Consider the following 21465-nt stretch of genomic DNA (forward strand, 5'->3'; position numbering starts at 1 on the left):
CGTCTTTCAGTTTCTACTATACTGTAAATGAATTGTACACAGTGTCATGCCATACAGTTACACATTATAACGCCCTCACTGTCTTGGAAAAATTGTAACACCCACCACAATACCCGGACAAATTCCTATTGCTATATATTCATCATCATTCATTGCCAGACGCCATGTATCCCAGACGGGGTGGACAAGAGCTTAGAGTTAATTGTTTTACAGGGAGGGGCACTAATCCTCCACCAACCCCACTTGACATGTAGGGATGCCAACAGCATCTGGTGTTCCCAGGCGGTCACCCATCCAAGTACTAACCAGACCCAACGTTGCTTAGCTTCGCTGATCGGACGGGAAGCGGTGTACTCAACGAGGTATGGCTATATATATATATATATATATATATATATATATATATATATATATATATATATATATATATATATATATATATATATATACAGTATATATATACACTGTAGAGAGAGAGAGAGAGAGAGAAAGAGAGAGAGAGAGAGTTATAGACATAATTTTTGGCTGGATGTATTTTAGTTAAGGTATAATTGTCGTAAGTTTCATAATCAGAATCATCATCGTCATCATTTCATTATTTATTCTTACGGTGAATAAAGAAGAATTATAAACAATTAGAGATAATGAATCTTGAGTATGGCTTCGATATTGCGTTTACCAAACAATCTTAGCCCATCCCACCTACGGTACACGTATAATTGCATCTAACATACTCCTATGCATAGACTGAGTTGTAAGGAGGGGACACAGAATTCCATCTCATATCGAGTGTGTTGGATAGGTGTTTCACGCCAGTCTCTCCCTTAGTCGAATAGCAGGGTCAGAAGGGAAATAAGGTACGGCTGGATACGTTGTTTTGGTAGAGTTTACATAAATATTAAATGCTGAATATAATGCATTACCATATGTTTTTACACATTTATTCTCAATTATCTGCTATAAATCAGTTAAACAGTCGTTGCTCTTATCGGAGAGTTGATTCAGATTAATATAGTTGTTTATGAGTAATTGGCTCAAAGGATAGGCTGGCAAACATAGGACTGCACACCTGTGGAATCCTTGCGTATGATTCAGATGAGAATCGTGACCATTTTCCATGTTGAGCCTCTTCGTGTGCATTAAAGGAAAAGGTTGGGATAGACGCCTTGGGGAGTATAGCACGATGCTTATATCTAAATCTTAGAGTCCTTTGAGACGGTGGCAGGTTATTCATCTTCTATGCTAGGGATTGAAAGCCACTGCATCCAAAAGGGTAGGGTATCACAGTTGCCTAGCCTATATGTTACCCTAAGTACTCATTTAATTAACAACTCACGAAAGTTGGAAGAACTTTTGATTCGAGACACGTTTTTTGCCTGCACCAGGATTAGAATCATGGAGCTAATGAGTCAGCAGCTTCGTAGCTGCTGCCAAAACTAACCATTCGTCTGGCTACTGTTCGAGAGAAAAAAAGTATCATGACGAAATCAACGTCAAACTAAACACAGTTAGCGCAATAACAGAACGCACGCACACACACACACACACACACACACACACACACACACACACACACACACACACACACACACACACACACACACACACACACACACACACACACACACACACACACACACACATAGAAGACTGCTGAAAAGACCCAAAGCTGATGAGCAACGTAATGCCCAAAGCGACTGAGACAAACACTAGTCAGGATGAAGCGGCTTTGTGTTGGTCGGAGTACATTGTCTCAGTCCCGGCTGACAAAGAAAACATGTGTATTTCTTCATGCATTATTGTGGAGTTTAGGTGGATCCATCTGAACCTTCTGTACAATATTATTCATACTCGTCATTAGGTGATTTCGCTTAACTCACGAAATATTGTAACGTCCACTTATTGTTCGTCTTAATAGCTGGAAATGTCTTAATCACAGGAAATTATACCCGGATGAGAGGGATTTAATATAAGGTTAATATGAACCCCTTCATTAAAGGAACATGTTAATAATTTGAAACGAATTGTATGAATGTGTCGGGAAATAACTAAAAAAGGAGAGGGCTTCATAGTGGGGGATTTACCAGTTGAGGGTGAGTGTAGCTGGTGAATAATAGTATACTTAAATATTTGCTTCCGTTGTTGAATATAATTACGCTGGCCTACAAAATTTAGAAGTTGTCTGCTTCGGAGATAAACTTCGCTGTTCCTTACGGGATTTTGCGCTGAATTCACATATGACAATAATAACAACTGACTGGGTACTGTTTCTAAGTTGTTTAAGTTTTTATATTTTACTAATGCACATAATGCTGACAGTTCAGTGTTCATCATGAATTACAAAACAGTACATTTCCATCTGTTTGTGATGGTTTAACATGAATATATTTGACATGCCATGTATACATTATGTAACAGTACATCGTTCAGCCATTATTCTGCTTCTGCACTGCGCTTATGGTCATGTCTCTTGTAATCACGAAATGGAGCAAACCTAGTCACTGCCCAGCAATAACCTGTAAGAACTGATGAATTCCATTTGCCCTCATACTGTTTCTCCATTGCTGCAGTGTCCTGATGAATCGCTTGCCATACTCGTCGTTCACTGCTCTGAAGTTTTGTGGAAAGAAACCTAGATGAATGCAAAAAAAAAAAAAAATGTATCTTGAGTGACATATTGCAACCAAGCTTATTGTATGTAATATGGTTTTCCACCAACTCCCTGTAATTGTATACCTTGTTTCCAAGAAGTCTTGTCGCTATTAGTCTGAAGGCTTGCCAAGCATCCTTTTCTCTGCCACACAGTGCACCGTCAAATGCAGTCTCGAAGTTCACAAATCTCAGGACCAACAAATACACCTTCATTTAGTTTTGCTTGAGTTAACCTGGAAAATTTCAGAGATACCTGAAGGCTTCTTGGGTTCTGCCCATTGCTTTGACAAATTTCATCAGACATAGTTTGAAGGCTTCTTAGGTATTGTTCATTGCTTTGACAAAGTTCTTCATCAGACATTGCTTGATGTGCAAGGGTGGTAACAAAATATTCATTCCACAAACGGTGAAGAGTGAACATTTTTCCTCCATGGCTCCAGTGACTGTCAAAAGCGGACAATCTCTCTTGGTGTAGTAAGATTCTCTTGCAAGACTGTCTCATTCACAGAGATAACAGCAGTACCTTGTATATCCACTCTGCAGACTATGCAAAATGACAGTAACTTTCAAGTCACTGCAAAGCTACCACTGATGTTGGTCGTACTTTATGTAAGGTACCTCAAAAGTTGTTTTATGTTGTAAGTTTCATTCATATGGACTGCATGACCAACTGGAATGGATGACAAAACAGTCACTGTGCAGCAAGACATTTCTCTTCATCGATGCATCAATGAAAAGTCTCCACACAACTGAATTTTGAACGATGTTCAGTGCTGCCATCAGACCATGTTGCAGGCTACAAGATCGCCTTCCATGAAGATGAACTGGACAAGAATCTTTTGACGGTCACGGAATATGCAAACCCTACCACTATCTGCCAGGAGAATCCATTGCCGTAGTCTGGAGCCAAAACTCTTCCTTACTTAGTCACAAATCCCTCAAAATATCATCCAGTTCACTTTGTCAAAAGGTGTGGTTCAGTGGAAGAGGATCTGGTAAAATTTGGGTCAAGCGACGTTGATGGTTCAGAACCAGATGTTTCGTAGTTCCCCTCTTGGTCGTCTCATTCAAATGAGATGGATTCTGGTGCATCAGGAACGGGCAGACCATCCCCGTAGGGTACTGGGTGAATAACCGATGGAATGTTTGGATATTGTACAGTCCATTCTTTCTTTTTTCACAAACCTCTCCCAAATGGGGGCACCATAGAGAAGTAGCAGTTGCTGTTACGATCTACTGCGCTTGCAAATGTCACTTCGCCACAAATGTAGCAAAAATGATCTGCTTTGTTCACACAGGTACGAGGCATCACTGCTCACTTTGGCTAGACAGAAATAAGTCCCTTTGCAAATTAAACAGTAATATACAAATAATAATAACACCATAGGATTTGAATGGTTTAATACGGCAGAATGTTCGGTGATATAACCCATTAATGACTGAATCACCAGTGACGTTTCACAATATGATGCAATGCCACACCAACACTTTCAAGTTGCATCATTCATATTTTGGCAAAACAACTAAAACTGTCCAAACTCAGTAAAATATTTAATCATTTAGTTAAATAGCTGCTTAATCAAATATCTACCCACGTTTCGGTCATTTCTGGTTTGAAACAAGAACCATGTTCAAATATTAATTATCCTACATATTCAGAAATCAATGGTCGTCGATACTGAGCAAGAAAACAGTATCTTAAAAGCCAGAGCCAATCAGACATTTTAAGCATCATTTTCGTTCTCAGTGACCCAAAATTAGTAAAGACTGACCATTTTTGTCTCGGAAGCATTTGGCTGTAGACCAGTGTTATTAAGGTGCATGTAGGTCGGTATACATATTTGGATACTTGCCTGAAATAATAGCTCAAGTATAGCTGAGTTATTCTGCTGCTTAAGTCTTGGTATCTTTTAGTCGAATAGATATGCAGAATACGGGTTGTGTACAGATGGCAAGAGCTTATCACAGCTGAACATCAACTGATCGCAAGCCTGGCTTAAGTGAGTGCTGTTTCAGATTGACACGGACACTGCTAAACATGGCTGGGGATATGCATTGTACAGGTAAACATGGATATAAATGAGCTCAGTGTATTTAATCGTTTTGTTGGATATAATAAGGGGGTACGGGGTTAGTAGACGTAGAATAGAGACAGTGCGGTCACGGGTTCAACTCCTATTGTTTCAAAGAAAAGCTTGTGAATTTATATTAGATCACCATATTATTGTTCTTCAATATGGGACAACTGACACAACGAAATATACCCCGGTAAAACAGACTGGGGTGTTTATAGCGTATCACAATAACGATGGTGGTTATTGATGCTCAGGTGTGGAGAGATGTGTGTGGGCTGTTGTGAATCTGCCTTTTGTTGGTGTATTGTAATCGGATTAAAGGATCAAGGGAACGGGATTACCAGCTTATTTCTAGAATTGATTGTAAAAATTGATCAGTAGCAGGTGTAAATGACCATATGAATCGATGATACAAAGTAGTGTTTGCAGCTGAGAGGAGGTAAATGTAGGGAATGCATTACCGTCTCAGTTAAAGCAATTCTTAAAGGTGAATGCAGTTTAGCACAAATGCATGTAAGTTTGGAGGCAGACGGATACAGAGGGGTTTAGGTTTGGGAGTGAATGTGAGTGTGTGTGTGTGTGTGTGTGTGTGTGTGTGTGTGTGTGTGTGTGTGTGTGTTTACACAAGAAAAAAACTATTGGTTTCTGTTTTAAAGAGATACGTGTGTCAGAATTTAAGAGGTATAAAATAATGTGAGCAAGTGGCAGAGGGAAACGTGCTGCGTGTAGGAGTAGTAGGTATGGATGTACTACATAATCTGGTGTGGATGTTCAGTGTAAGGGCTATATAGACAAGAGGAAAGCAGGGATCTCGCCTCATTCTCTTCCCACGTCATTCCCCGCGTGTCCTTCCTTCCTACATTTCCCCCTCCCCCTCCACCTCGAACCTACCTACCCTCCTTTTTCAATGGGGCCGGGCAACATCATCTCAGTGAGGCTTCAAACCTAATTAAAAGCAAACATGTTTTGATGATATTCAAGGGAGCAGAGCTGACAAAAATGAATGAGAGAAAACCAAGAAACGAGACTGGAAAAGTAAAAAAAATACCAGAGATAATCGATTAAAGATAAAAGGAGGAATATAAAATAATGGAGGAAGAGAAAAGGAAGGGAAAGAAATGGACGGATAAAATAAAGAAAACGGAGAGCCGAAGAGCGAACCATGGATGTACTGTTATAAAAGAAATAGGCGGGTGGGTATGAGAATAGACAATAGGCAAAGGTGAAAAAGAAAATGAACAAAAATGAGAGAGAGAGAGAGAGAGAGAGAGAGAGGTGGGGGAGTCAGTGAAGCAAAGTATTGTCGAGCCTTGGGAGCACACAACTCATCTAGTGATGTACGAGTCTAGTGATGCACAGGCCACAGCGGATATTAGAGTGGGTTTTAATACGGCATTTCATTTGTGCAGTGGTACTTTATTTGGGGTAACTATACACTGAGTGACAAGCCAAATGACTTCCTGTAAACCAGGAAATCATTTAATACACTGGGTGGCAACCTTATAGCCAACCAACACGTGTTCCCAGTGTGTCAACAGATGGGTTGGAGGAGGGTTAGTGCCCCTCCCCGGAAAAAAAAAAATAAAAAAAAAAAAAAACTAAAAATGTAGACAAGAAGCCTAAGATCTGGGCACACCAACAGGTGACAAGCAAGGACCGTACAAAGGACAGGGTACCGACTGGAACATGGAATGCAAGAGTTGCGAATGATGATGTGAAAGAGAGAGAGATTGTCCAGGTGCTTCAGGGTGCAAAAGTGGACATACAGTATGTGGATTAACAGACTAAATGGGGAGGTGTAGGTGTGAGAAAGTGGGAATAAGGATGGGGTATATGAGCGGGAGTAGGTGAGAATGAGAGCCAAAAGAGGGTGCATGTATTGTTTTGTGCAAGAGACGAAAGGAAAGTGTAAGAGAGCATGGATCAGCTGGTTCAAGGATGGTGTGGACAAGGTTGAAAGTGGGAATACAAACGCGGACGATTGTGTGTGTATGTGCCAACGCAAAACCGTGGAAGCAAAGTGAAAGACGAGATCTGGGCAAATGTAGAAGCATGCATGAAAAAGTTTGAGAGGAATGAGTGAGTGTTTCTGACTGGAGATATAAATGGAAAAGTAAGGAATGTGAAGGTGGATGCAGTAGTTGGTGAGCGAGGTGTGCCTGCAGAAGTGGATGAGAATAGCAGTGCTCTATTGGATATTTGTGTCTCTTTAGGCACAAAATGATCCACAGGGATACATGGCGAGTTATGAGAAGAGTGAGTGGTGAACAGAATGAACGGAAGGCAGTGACTGATTACGTGTGTGTGGATGACAGAATGAGAGGGTATGTAATGGCTGCGAGAACATGCATGGCAGAGGGAGTGGACTTTCTGATTACCACTTGGTGTTGGGGAAAGTCAAGGTTCAAGCACAACTGAAGAATAGAAGGAAGGCATGACAGGAGGAAATAATCTGTACAATAAGAGTAGAAAGGTTGCAAGAGAGTGAAAAAAGGGAGAATATAAGAAAGAATTGGAGGAGCGATTGGGTAAATATGAATTGGAGCAGATGGGGGAGGTGGAAAGTGTGTGCAAGATATTCACACAAAAATCTGTGCAGCATGTGAAGTGGAGTGCGGGGTGATGAGAAGACAAAAGGGGGTGCAAGGAACAGAATGGTGGAATGATGAGGTGAGGCAAACTTTGGCACAAAAGAAAAAAGCTTATACAGAGTGGTATACATACAGTATACAAATATATATATATATATGGAGCTTCTGAGGTACAGCGGTAGAGTGTGCGTTTCGTACACAGGTCAACCAGGGTTCGCGCCCCGCCAGAGTAATAAACTTTGGGAGTGTTCACCCAGCCACGTACTGCATTGGTGGACACAAGGGATGTTGTGGTTGAACCAGTGTCGCATACTATAAAGTATGCTTGCACCCAGTCTGTTTGCGCGTGCCAATTACACTTGGTTCACAGACTACACACACATCCAAAGCCACTCCAGCACTACAATACACTTACAAGCACTTCTCACCCTACATACAATCTCTACCAGACAGCCTAAGCCTCTTGGTAGAGATACATTGGCTGTAACGTCCCGACTTCAGTCGGGATACGCCGGTCCTGCAGTGGATACTCAAACGGCTGATGATGATGATGTATATATATATATATATATATATATATATATATATATATATATATATATATATATATATATATATATATATATATATATATATATAGATAGATAGATAGTCACGCTGTTTCTTCGTTTCTTTGTCCTTCAGTCACGCCCAACCAATGGCCAGAGACCCAGTGACCCATATATATTCTGAACCAGGGTGACCCAAGGATGGTTTTAGGGAGGGTCAAAATTCAGACCTGGGGCATTTGAGGTCACCGTTAGCGTGTTCTGTTTAACCCGGGCAACGCTGGGTTAAAAGGTATATGATATTTCTCACTCTCTCTGAGTGCATTTTACGAGGGACCAATGAGGATGAAAGCAGAGAAGCCTGCATCTGTGCGGAACAAAACACAGTGAAAGTTATGATAATTGTCTACATCGTGATATTAACTACAACGTCAACATTAACCCTAAATTATACCTGCAAGAGAGTGACAGCTCCACCAACAGCGAAAAACTACTTGAGACACTCTTTCTTTTTCTTCCTTGACGTCAAGGTCTATGTCGATTGTCGTCAACAACAAGAGCTATACATACTGCCGTTTTTAGGGATTAGACTGTAGCACCAATCGAACAGGGCGGTACTCCTAGGGTGGATGGAAAGCTGATGGCAGGGGGAGCTGGAGCTCCATTTCATCAGCCCTCAGGACTGGCTTCTGTCTAAACCAAACTACATGCATAATACACACTACACTTCCTAAAAAAAAAAAAAAGAAAAGAAAGAAAGAAAGAAATGGATTCTCAACACCAAGCTTCGGAGTCCTTCGGAAGAGAGGGGGAGGGGGGGACAATAAAAGCCCCCATAGTCTGCCCCTCTCCCGGTGACGACGTGAAGACCAAGAAAGATGGCTGGAATCACTGTCTGACTCACTTCTTCATTTCTGCACCGTTCACTGGCATTCCTTTAGTCCTCTGTTGAACACCACCTTTCCCCCTCTATACCTCACCTTTTCTTCCTCACACACACTTAGCTGTCTGAGGTAACTGATAGCAAACCTTTCTCTGTAGCCTCCTACATTATACTCACTTCAAAGTTGTGTATATACGTGTATATGCAACTACATAACTTACCTCATGTGTTGCTGAACTTGATCTTCTGAATTCTCTACTCTCTAGCTTCGGCTTTCCTGTCATTCTGTAAGTAAACATATGTGTGTTGTTTACTGATCCCTAAATTCTATTGAATATGAAAAATTCTTCGACTATTTTACTTATAAGATGGAACACATCATGTAATTTCTTCCTTCTCTGAAATCTCCATTCTAGGTGATTATAGTGTTCACAACCACATATAGTTCTCCTCTCATTTCACTGTTCCAACTGGTGAACAAACCTACATCTTTTCTTTCCCTAATGACCTAGAACAGCTTGTACAGCACCCTACCCTTATCTCTGACCACCTTTGAGAGAGTTCCAACATCCTTAACCTCTTCCTTATATCTAATCCTTCTGCTTGCATTTTTAATCTTTTTTCTCCATTGGGCTCCTCTGATCACAACCTTATCACCTTAATCTGTCCTATCGCTCCAGTAAGACCTTTGAACCCTCCCGAAATGTGGCAGCTGTGCCATTTGGGGGTTGCTGATTGGGAGGCCCTCAGGAAGTACTTCCTTTATTTTCTCTGGAAAAAGCTATTACCTCCATGGCCAAGAGCCATCTACGTGTGACTTGTGCATTATGGGGGTCATTCTGTCAGGCATGGAGGCATACATTCCTTTCTCTTATCCTGCGACTAATGTAAAAAAAATAATTGATCATGCTTGTTCTAATGCTGTCCACAAGGAGAGGGCTGACAAAAGGTGCTGGAGCCAACACTACCCCTGAATCTCATCTCTTTAATGTCTCTGCCCGTAATCATGCTGATTCTGTTCTTCGCTATGGTAAAAATAATTTCATTCGTACTATGTGCTCTGAACTCTCCAACTCAGATTCTTCTCCCTCCTTCTGGCACATTGCCAGAAATCTTTCTAACAACTTTACCTCATCATCAGTCCCTCCTCATTTCCAGTCTGATGGTTCTGTAGCTGTTACTGATAAAGCAGATCTCTTCCCTCAGACTTTCTCCTTCAATTCCATGTTAGACAATTCCGGTGCTGCTCCTCCATCACCCTCCCCCCCCCCCCCCGACTTCCTCATGGCTGACATTGAATCTTCATCAATTAATGTATCTTCTGTCATCTCTGGTTTCAGTACTAACAAGACATATGGGCCTGATGGGGTACTGTACTTTTGTCCTCAAGGACTGTGCTTCAGTGCTTACACCCTGACTAGGTAAATTTTTCGCCTTTGTCTGTCAATTTGTACCATTCCTTCTTCCTGGAAGTTAGCACTCATTAAGCCAGTCTCAAAGAAGGGTGACCATTCCCGGTCCTCCAATTTTCCCCCAGTTACTTTAACATCCTGTATTTCAAATGTTTTGAGTCTATTCACAACAGAAAAATTTTAAAGCACATCTCCTGTCACAATCTTCTTTCCTATCTTCAGTATAGGTTCCGCCAGGGACACACCACTGGCGATCATATCATCTACCATTCAGACTTCTAGTCATCTTCCTTTCGGGACTTTGACTAAAGCTTTACAATTGCACTTAACATCTGAAAGGTTATCGATTGAGTCTAGCATAAATCTTTATTTTCGAAACTGCCCTCTTACGGATTTAGTCGTTCTCTCTGTGCCTTCATCTTTAGCTTCCTTTCTCATCGTCCTATAACTGCTGTATTAGACGCGGCCACCGTTCTTCTCCTAGAGTTATCAACAGTGGTGTTCCTCAAGGCTCTGTCCTGTCACCAGCTTTCTTCCTTCTATGCATCAATGACCTTCTAAGCTGTTCATCCAACCCTATCCATTCATATGCTAATGACTCCATCCTTCACCTTTCCATTCTCTTCCCCCAGCGTTCGCCTCAGCAGTTACCTTAACAAACAAGGGATGAGGCTATGGCATTCTTAATGTCTGACTTGGCTCATATCTCTGACTGGGGTGAAAGTAATCTTATTGCTTGTAATGGATCAAAAACTCACTTCTTACACTTTTCAACACGTCATAATCTTCCACAGGAATAATTTTGAATTTTTAACCATATCAGACTCAATCTTTCACCGTCTTTGAACATACTTGGGGTTTCATTCTCTTGGGATTTATCTTGGAAAAATCATATTCTCCTGTAAAATCTGCTTCCAAGAGATTAGGTGTTCTAAACCGACTCCACGCCTTCTTTACCCCTTCAGAGTTGTTGGTTTTATACACGGGTGATACTTGCCCCCTGTGTAGAGTACAACTTGCAAGTATGAAGAACCTCCCCACATACAGCTCTTTTTAACAAGGTAGAGTCAGAGGCTTTTTCCATCATTAACTCTCCTCCTTTTACTGGCTCCCATCAACCTCTGTCTCTTCTCAGCACAGTTTCATCTTTACCCCATTTCTGTCGCTACTTCAATGGTTACTGTTCCTTTGAAATGCCTCCTTGCATCGCTCCACCACTTCTGCGGGCGCGTAGCACCCGTCTAGCAACAGACTCACAACCGTTTTCTGTCCAGCTCACTAATGCCAGAGTTAACCGCTCCTTCCAGCCCTTTATATATGCAACGGTTTAACTCTGGAACAGTCTTCCTCTGATTTCCTACTGCCCATGACTTCCAGTCTTTCAAACTCAGTGTGCCCAGGCATCTCGAGATGAACGGATCTTGACTTGGGCTCTGTTATTTGTTTTTATTATTCCTTGGAGGGAATATCTTGCGGTCTCCTAGCCTTTGGTTCCTTCATTACATAGAAACGAAGAAAAGAAAAAAAGTAGCCTTGAGAAAGCTACATAGATACCGTAATTTCTTTACTTAGTTGGATCTGGCTGTCTTCATTTAATATAGCTGGAAGGCTTGCAAGATAATGTAAGAGAAGCTAAGAAAAATGTGCATGCAAATTAGGCGCTCTCCAGGTAAAACCACCTTCCACGAGAGAGAGAGAGAGAGAGAGAGAGAGAGAGAGAGAGAGAGAGAGAGAGAGAGAGAGAGAGAGAACAAATTTATATACAAGGTAATTAATGAAAGAAGAAAATAGGAAGAAAGTATCATGAGGTAAATAGAAAGAATCATTGAGCCCCCCCTCCTCTCTCTCTCTCTCTCTCTCTCACACACACACACACACACACACACACACACACACACACACACACACACACACACACACACACACACACACACACACACACACACACACACACACACACACACACACACACACACACACATTCATTTTCATCAACCTCAGATGTATACTTGAGGAGGTGGCAAGAAGTCACCTGGTCCAGATAAAATCCTTCCAAGAGTTCTTAATGAGGCGCACGACCAGGTACTTCATTTAACCTACTTGTTGGAATCATCAAGTCGCTGGGAACAGGGAAAGTGCCAGAAGACTGGAATGAAGTGGATGTGACCTGAGTCTTTAAGTGAAAGAATGAAGGATGCCCTACGAATTACCGTCTAATTAGTTTGGCCACTGTCATAATACAACTGTTATTAGGAATAACTGTAGACAGGTTTATCGAACCCCTGTAAAATCATACTCTGATTAAAGATTTCAATTATGGGTTCATATGACGTAGATTATGCCAACCCAACTTGGTTGATTTTTTCAGTAAAATATTGACGAGTATGTCAGGAATAAAGCAGTAGACACTCTCTGCTTAGATTTTCTGCAGACATTCGACAAAGTCCCTCGTCTGTGACTAATGTCAAAAGTTCATGCACTCGATACTAATAGCGAGGCTACATTCTGGCTAGAAAACTTGCTAACGGAGAGAATGTAGTAAGTAGTGCTCAAAGGAACTTTTTCTGATTCTGACTGGGCTTCAGTCACTGCCAGAGTTCCACATGGATTATTCCTTGGTCCACCTCTTTTCATCGTTTACACCAGTGACATACATGTAGATGTTGGTTTGTTGAGTGTGACCTCAAAGTCTGCAGATGACATCAAACATGCAGCAAATATGAGCAGCCATGAAGGGACTAAAAAGCTCCAGGCAGAGATGTGTAGGCTATGGTCTGAGACAAGGCGTCAGACATTTAACTCGGAGATATGCAAGGTGATACAAACTGACCATGCAGATCCCCAACAACACTGTTCACCTGCCTCACCAGCCCTGCCCACCCCAACAATACGTCCACCCTTCCAACCCGTTGCAGCTAATAATAGTATGGTTGTAGAAGTAAATACAGTATATATACTGTGTATACTCCTATTCATACTGAAAAAAATAAAAATAAAATTATATATATATATATATATATATATATATATATATATATATATATATATATATATATATATCTATATGGCAACTGGGTACCATGTTTCCATCATATTGGCAATCATTTCTAATTCCTTATAAGGTAGGCCGTCAGCGACGTCACTTTAGCACTGTAATGTTCAAATTTATATTCGTCGTAAATAACTTCATTCTATTACAGCTGTTTAGAGAGTTCTATGTACATCCCTCTAGAATTACATAGAAAACAGACATCTTTGCCATTTTATATAGATAGATAGATATGAGTTAGGTGAGATAATGCTAAACGAAGAGGGATTTTATATAGATAGACAGATAGATAAATAGATATATGAGTTAGGTGAGATAATGCTAAACGAAGAAGGAAGAGAAATGAGATACTGTATGTGAAGGGGATAGACTTAAAGGTGAGGACACGACTGAGGAAGGAGACAGGGATGGAAAAATAAAGTTGAAAGTCACAGAAAGGAAGTAGTAGTATTAGAAAGAGTGAATGTGAAGGACAAAATAAGGTATTAGAAGAAATAGTGGCGAGAAGAAATAGGTATAAAAAAAAAAACCTAGATGATGTGATTAATGACTGTGAACAAAAGGTAAATGAACGAAGGAGGTAAAACGTGAGAATGAAAGTGAAGTTGAGTTGGAAAGGAAGAGTAAGTTGAATGGAACGTGAGGAATGGGATTATGGTTGACCTTATGAAAGACAATATGTGTACGAAATGAGAAGATGCAGAAATAATGAGAGATACAAGAAGGGCAAATGAGAAATGAGGAACAAAGCAGAGAGGAAGAGAGGGCGGAATATGAAAGGAATGAAGTAAGGAGAGTGCACTATGGACGAAGTGAGTTTGGAAAGAATGAGGCTGAGTGAAGAAGATGAGAATGAGTACTTCAAGTGATGGACGTCAGTACGTGAGAGAGGGAATAACAGAGATTAGCCGAGTAACCTCGTGTTAAAAAAAATGTGATTGAGTAGTGGGCACTGTGAGACGATCGACATGTTTTTTTTTTCTATCTCTCTTTACACACACACACACACACACACACACACACATTGAGTCTTGGGCGCAGACCCTGAGGAGGAGAAAGAAAAATGAGAAAAGGAAGAGAGAGAGAGAGAGAGAGAGAGAGAGAGAGAGAGAGAGAGAGAGAGAGAGAATATAAACGGCAAGTAGATGCTGACATTTTCCGAAGGCAGCAGTGACTTTTTTTTTTGGGGGGGGGAGGGGGATAAACAACAGACATTGGATCCGTGGAGTAAAGCACAAAGGAGGAATTACAGAGCAGGACAGGGGGAGGGTCGGCTGCCAAAAAAAAAAAAAAAGTCCAAGAGAAGTATGTAATCATGATCAAAGGACAGGAGGGGCGGATTCCTAGGGGAAAGAAAGTGATGAAAGTGAAAGGTAGAAACCGAGGAGCGAGGCATTTTGAGGGGTCAGCTGTGACAAATGCCAGCCCGTCAAACAGTGTCACTTTATCCCCACTATATACATGTTCTGTCATTCCGTATTTTAAGGATGGAGAGCTTGAGGGTCAGAAAAGAATTAACACCAGGACAGGTGGCAGATGGAGGGAAGATGGAGGTGGCAGAGAGAAGGGAAGAGACAGTGAATAGGAGAAGCAAAGGGAAGTAAACACGACGGTAAAGAAGGAAGGTGTAGCGGAGAGGAAACAGATTTTTGAAAAGGATGGGATGGAACAAATAAAAGTGAGGGGAATGGAAAACGGAATATAACCTGGGTAATAAAAGGAAGGGGGAGCTGGAAAAAAAAAATATGTTGCTGGTGAAAAGAAGAAACGAGAGAAAATGAAACGAATACAGTAGGAAGGCATGAGTACCTACAGTTATGCTGTGTTTCCGTCTCTGTATGCACGTCATGTTTTGGCCTACATATCTACTTATAATAAGCCATAGATCCTACAGACCCGCAACTAAATATATAACCACACCAAACACTCTTCTGGTAAATTCTATACAAAGAGCAGTACATGAGTTCCATACCGTGTGTAAAAAACAGCGCATTCCAGAATATGACAAGGATCAGAGCTCTTAGTACACGTTTAAGCACAGTTGTACCGACTTACCCGGAAGACATTCGATCGCCACATCAGTCACTACATGTGTATATCATCAATATCCGTTGAATGCACGACTAGAAGGAAGAGAATAATGGAATGACAGGGAGAGGGGGGGGGGCGAGATAACACTACTTGGAACGAAAATTACAAGCTATACCTTGAAAGACCATAAAACCCTGGTGAAATATTGTATGGACTGCATAAATACATTAAACAACAAAGCTTTAATATAAAAATTTAGTAACGCTAACAAAAAGTTTTCATTGTATGTAATTCAATGGTTACATGCCAAAAAGGATGGAATAAAACAAAACAAAATAAAACATGTGGCAATGAAAATAAGATGATATAAATGAAAGAGCATTAGAAGAGATAGAGAAGTCAGCAAGGAAGAAAGTGAAAGAAAAATTAAAGTAAGTATTGAATACGAACACCTAACAATATCAATACTATTCTAATATTCATATATTCACCAACACAACACCCAAGGACCAGCACAACACCCAAGGTAGAGAAGCTTTTTGCTGACTTGAATCTCTCTCTCTCTCTCTCTCTCTCTCTCTCTCTCTCTCTCTCTCTCTCTCTCTCTCAGTCCATTCTTGTACTTCTTCATCCTCTTCGGGAACCAACACCACACACTGCCAGGCAGTTCAAGGGCCCCAGCATTATTTTTATTTTTTCTACATGAAAAACGGCTCGGTGTTCTGGTCTCAAACTGGGAGTCAGCGTCAATGTGGCCAAACCTCAATTCCGGATTCCTCTAACAGAGATTCAGAGCTAAATACTCAGTAATTGTACAACCAACGCCTTGATTTTGGACTTCTGTAGGTGTGTGGTTCTTGCTCGGTGATTATGAACTGCAATAGGAACAAGTTTCCCTTGAATGAAGAGGCATTTACAGACATGCACTTGAATGAAACACAGACTTTACATTCAGTGAAATAATGTGTGTGTGTGTGTGTGTGTGTGTGTGTGTGTGTGTGTGTGTGTGTGTGTGTGTGTGTGTGTGTGTGTGTTTTCGGGAAGGGGGATGTTACGTACCGAAATGTAGGTTGCCTTAATAGCGTAATCTTCTCGAGCCCCAAAGCTTTGTTGTATCACACGGCCAATCTTCAGTCTTGTCTCCATCTCCATGTACTTTGTCTTTAACCAATCATACTTTTGCCATGAACTTCAAATACTACATCTATTTTCACTGCATTTTTTTCCCCTTCCACCACAATATACTATCACCTTTGTTCGCTGAAGAGAAACGTTTCCAATCAAACACTATTCAGGCTGAACTAAAATTCTCATCTTATTGTTTTCACATACCAAACACATATTTCTGTCAAAGAAACTTAAGACAATACTGATCATTTGCAGTTATCTAGAACACACACACACACACACACACACACACACACACACACACACACACACACACACACACACACCAGAGCAGTCACATTAATAACAGCTGTTAGCAAACTATTAATATTACCCATTGCATACAATAAACCCCAAAAAAACTACTAGTAACAGTGCAAAAGAAATGTAAAATAATATGAACTATCGTGTTCCTGCGTGTACAGGAAGTCTGGTTCACTAAAATAATGCAACATTTTGTTTATGGTGCTACTATAAAATTCACAAAGATATTCTCTCAGTCAATCTTCCGGCATGGCATCAACACATGTATGGAAACGTCCAAGGGATAACAGCTTTTATTTAGGTGTATTTAACATCAGCATACGGGATAATTTGTGAACTGTTGTTGTCCATAGGTTACTGTGCACGGTATGCTACATTATATATATTTTGTATGATATGCTTAGTCAATAATAAAACTGCTAAAATATACCACAAGAGGATTACAGCAGTAAGTGTTCCAGCAGTGTGCACGGTATATCGCTGGCTGACGGGGGATGGCTGGTATCACCAAAGGCCTGCACCAGCTGACACATGCTGCTCCGCCAGGGTGCTAAAAAGGGATGCAAGAAGTTGATTAGAAGATTTGGGTGTGTCAATTTTGGCAAAATCAACATAATTAAAATTAATAGTAATCAAATGGTACGTTTTTATCTGTTTATTTCAAATATATATTTGATTTTTGTCTCACATGGTATTTACCTACTTATTTTTTTTGTAATAGATATTGCAAATAACGCTTAAACTTACACAAATTACGAAAATATTGGAGATGGCATTTGGGTGTTTTTTTTTGTGCAGGTAGGAGGATAATGCTGACTTTTACTACTATAAATATTTAATGCTAATGATAGAGAATCTAAACATTTTTGTAAGGTCATTTTTCACTTTTTCAGTGTCACTGAAAACTGGCTAGTTAAACTACTTAATGAACCGCACTGAGATCCACTGTCACTATTGTGAGGTTGTGCAAACTTTGTTGGATAGTTGCAGATCTGAACTGCTTGGGAAGTCTTTAATGACCTCTGTATTTGTACCAGTGTCATAGCTGTTCAGCTTTCCACAAAAATCTCTTAGGTAAAGACAAGACTACAAGCTTAGACTCATCTGCACCACCCTGTGGGTCAGGGAGACAGCCTCCTGTGGCAGAGCTACCAACAGTCAACGATCTCCGTTATGGACTGCATCTCCGGGAGACTAGTGATCAAAACAGGAGGAAATACAACACTGACCAACTTGTCACTAACCTTATGACAGCCTTGCATCCTCACTGGAGCAAAACAAATCCTAATTTTTGTGGGTCAGTCATAAACAGCCATGTCAGGATCAAAACTAAGTTGAAAACAATGTGGGAACAGGCTAACAAGGTGTCTGCAGGCAGAGCAAAATTAGAGGAAAGAGACAGGTTTATGGGGAGGCTTGATTGATGGACATACCTTCAAATAATTATGATATCAAGACTTGTTCAGATGCTGGTTCCAACTCTGCCTGTGCCAGTGAAGTACATACAGATTGCCAATGTAGTAGAGAGCAAAAAGTACCAGTGATAGTTAGGGATCTCTGAACATAATTTCAGAGGAAGGAACTTGAAGAATTTGAGGATGAGTGTTGAGTTTGTGTTGCGGCATATATGTTAAACTGATTTAATAGGAAGATCAACAGCAAATGAATACAAGGACCAAGGCATCTCTTATTTAAGCTAGAACTGTTAAGGAGCCAGAGTGATGAAGTGAGAAGGTTGGTCATGTGAATAATGAAGAGCTTGGTATGGTCACAGTGAGTCTATACTCCAAACTATGGACTGTGGTGAGGATGAACTGGAAAGAAATAATGCAGTAGAGAAGATAATGAAGGAGATGATATGACCTAACTTTCGGACTTAACTGACTGGACTTCAGGAGTCTCAGAACTCTACCCCCCCCCTTTACCTGCTCTCTGACAACATTACAGGTCAAGGAATCTGCGAAAAAAACAATGGTCGTCCCTGACTGGCCTTGACACACCCAGTTAGTGAAACGATGTGTGAAGATAACTGAAGCTGATGCCCATGTTTACGTCTAGGACAGAAGAGATAACGATATCAGGGGTCAGGGAACTCGTGGTCAAAAACAAAATTAAGAAGGAAATGATGTCTTTGGTTAATTTTGTAAAATTTGGGGAAGGCGATGGCTGAATCAGTAGAGAGGCAGCCTGCAGTCCTAATAGATTCGGGACTGAATCCCGAGTGGGGCAGGGAACAGTTTAAGGATTTGATTTTCACAAAAAGCAGACTTTACTGATCTACCAGAAGACTCGCCGACATGTCGTAAAAATACCCACACTAACACCAGCATACCAATCCTGTATGAGCATGTATTCAATATGGACGGTCGATGTTAGTGTCGAAGTGGTGACATGTGGAGGTATGTAGAAGGACTACTGGGCCTTCGGATAGGCCCTGAAGCCTTTGCCCAGAGTCGGACACATTTACAAACAATTGCTGAATACTGTATATACAAATTGGTAATGTCTTGATGTTTTAAATAAAAAGGTTCAGTGTTACAGTGTAATTGGTTTTATCGCCAGTTTTAAGTAATACTGGCACAGTTCACCACAAAATTAAAGTAGGTAAGGATTGTTTAATCTACATTTTGTAGACTGATTTGAATTCTCAATTCAAAATGCAACATTTTATCACTAGTAGATCTTGAAATTACACAAATTTTAATGTTACACTCAAAATTGACACTCGCTATTAGAAGATAAATCCCAAGACAGTAAGAAAAAAGAAGTAAGAAAGAAGAGAAAGAACAGTGTGATATATTAACCCTTAAATATGTAGGTAAGAATAAATGAAGAGGGGCAGATAACAGAGTGTACTATGTCACACACCAGAAAAATAATGACTTAATTATACGAGTGACGGTAAAATAATGGAGAGAGAAAGAGAGAGAGAGAGAGAGAGAGAGAAGAATCCCGACCACAACGCAACAGCACTGGAAACTAAAAAGTGAGATGAAATTACGAATAGAAAAAAAAAAAGAACAGGGAGGATACGTAGTATTTCGAAAGAAAATTGGAGTATACTGTAGTAGAAGTGAAACAATGTATTAGGCAAAAATGAAAAAGGAGGAGGAGGGAGAGCACGAAGATTAAGAAGAAGAATGTGAGTACAGAGATGAGGATGAGAAGCACGGAAAGAGGGAAGGATATAAAGTCATAGTCAGGAGGAGAGAATACAATACAAAAAAGAAAGACGGAATGGAAATAAACAAGGAATGGGAAAGTTTGGTGAAAATGTAGAAAGGTCGTTAGAGTGAATAACAGGAGAGGAATACTGGCAAAATATTAAGAAACAGGAGTTAATAATGAACAGGAGGTGTAATGGAGTCGGAGACCAAATTAACTGAGACCAGAGGAAATATTGGACAATATGCTCCGGAAAAAATTGCAATGAAGGTGAGTAGGCGAATGTGAATGATATAAACGAAGGAAGAGAGGAGGAAGCGGCTGAAGACAGAGGAATAACAAATATAAATATGGAGTAAACAATACAGGAAGGGATACGAGGAAATGATGGAAGTAAACCTGGAGAAGGAAAAAACATGGAGGGAGAATATGGTTATGATGATCATGGTGATGAATAGAAGAAGGAAGAGGAAGAAGAGAAGGAGGAGGAATGCTGTGCTGAAAGAAAAGGAGAGGAAGAGGAAGGAATACAGCCTGACATTAGCCAATCAGGTCCTTCGCCTCAAGAATGCACCTGCTGCAGAACACATCACTGCATTCCTAGATGCTGAGTGCCTTTTCACTATGTTCCCGTCCATAGAACAATACAATTCATCCTCGACCGTGTGTGTAGAAGCGAATAAATCGTACCTCTTCACAAGCCGAAAGCTCACCTCCTACTTTTACAAGAACTTTGAACGAAAAAGAAAAAAAAAAAGGTTTCCTTTATCTGTCTGACATGGTGTCGCCACAGGTTGCCTTTTAGGAATTATCTCTGCTGTTTTATGGGCACAGTTGAGGTCACTAACCTGTCTAGCAACCTTCGGTCTGAGTACTGCCGTTACATGGACGACATTTTCGTTAGAGCAAAGGGATGGTCAAGAACTTCAGTCCCTCGAACAGCACTTCATCGACGAATCTGGCTTGAATTTCATCTTTCTCGAGTCTGTCCAAGTCTTACTCTCCATTCCTGATGTCCTCGTGACCGCCCAAGACTCCGTTTTTACAACAGTCTACGCAAAATCCACCAAGAAAGGATTATGTTTCGACGGCAAATGTGAATGCCCAGTGGTGTTTAAGCTCTATCATCGGTGGCTACATCCACCGTGCTCTCTCCCACCGTTCCTCATGGAGTCGTGCTCATTGTCAGATGGAAAGACTCACCCAAGTTCTCATTATCAATGGATATTGCAATAGGGGTGTGGAAGAAATAGTGAAACATACAGTGAAGATGTGGCACTCGAGTGACATCGCCCCTTCCCTTAAAGGCAACAAGATTACCCTATATTACAGAAAGTACATATCCACAGATTACAAGTCCGATGAGAGAATTAGGCATGACATCAACGATAAGAATGTGAAATCCTCAGATCACTCCAGAAGTATCACACTAATCACCTGCAATGAAACCTATAATAATTCTCAGCTACCAATTGAGATCAGTCCTGCGCTCACAAAAACGCTTATGCAGGAAGGCCATGTCATCTGTCAATATACCTGCACTAGTGAAAACTCTGGGCCTCATATCTACGAAAGACGTTGACGACTAAACCTTTACAGCATCGCACCTATCACTAGCAGAATAATCA

General features: G+C 40.7%; 1 non-coding gene across 1 annotated transcript; it reads right to left on the reverse strand.

Annotated features, from left to right (window-relative positions):
- Positions 1 to 257: 257 nt before the first annotated feature.
- On the reverse strand, positions 258 to 376 carry LOC145416190 (5S ribosomal RNA). Its single transcript, XR_013900233.1, has one exon. It is a non-coding gene; the product is annotated as a 5S ribosomal RNA (ribosomal RNA).
- Positions 377 to 21465: the final 21089 nt, after the last annotated feature.

Source organism: Coenobita brevimanus, chromosome 104 (genome assembly GCF_032717465.1).
Source record: "Coenobita brevimanus isolate Jiangsu-jjx chromosome 104, ASM3271746v2, whole genome shotgun sequence".
Classification (NCBI taxonomy): Eukaryota; Metazoa; Arthropoda; class Malacostraca; order Decapoda; family Coenobitidae; genus Coenobita; species Coenobita brevimanus.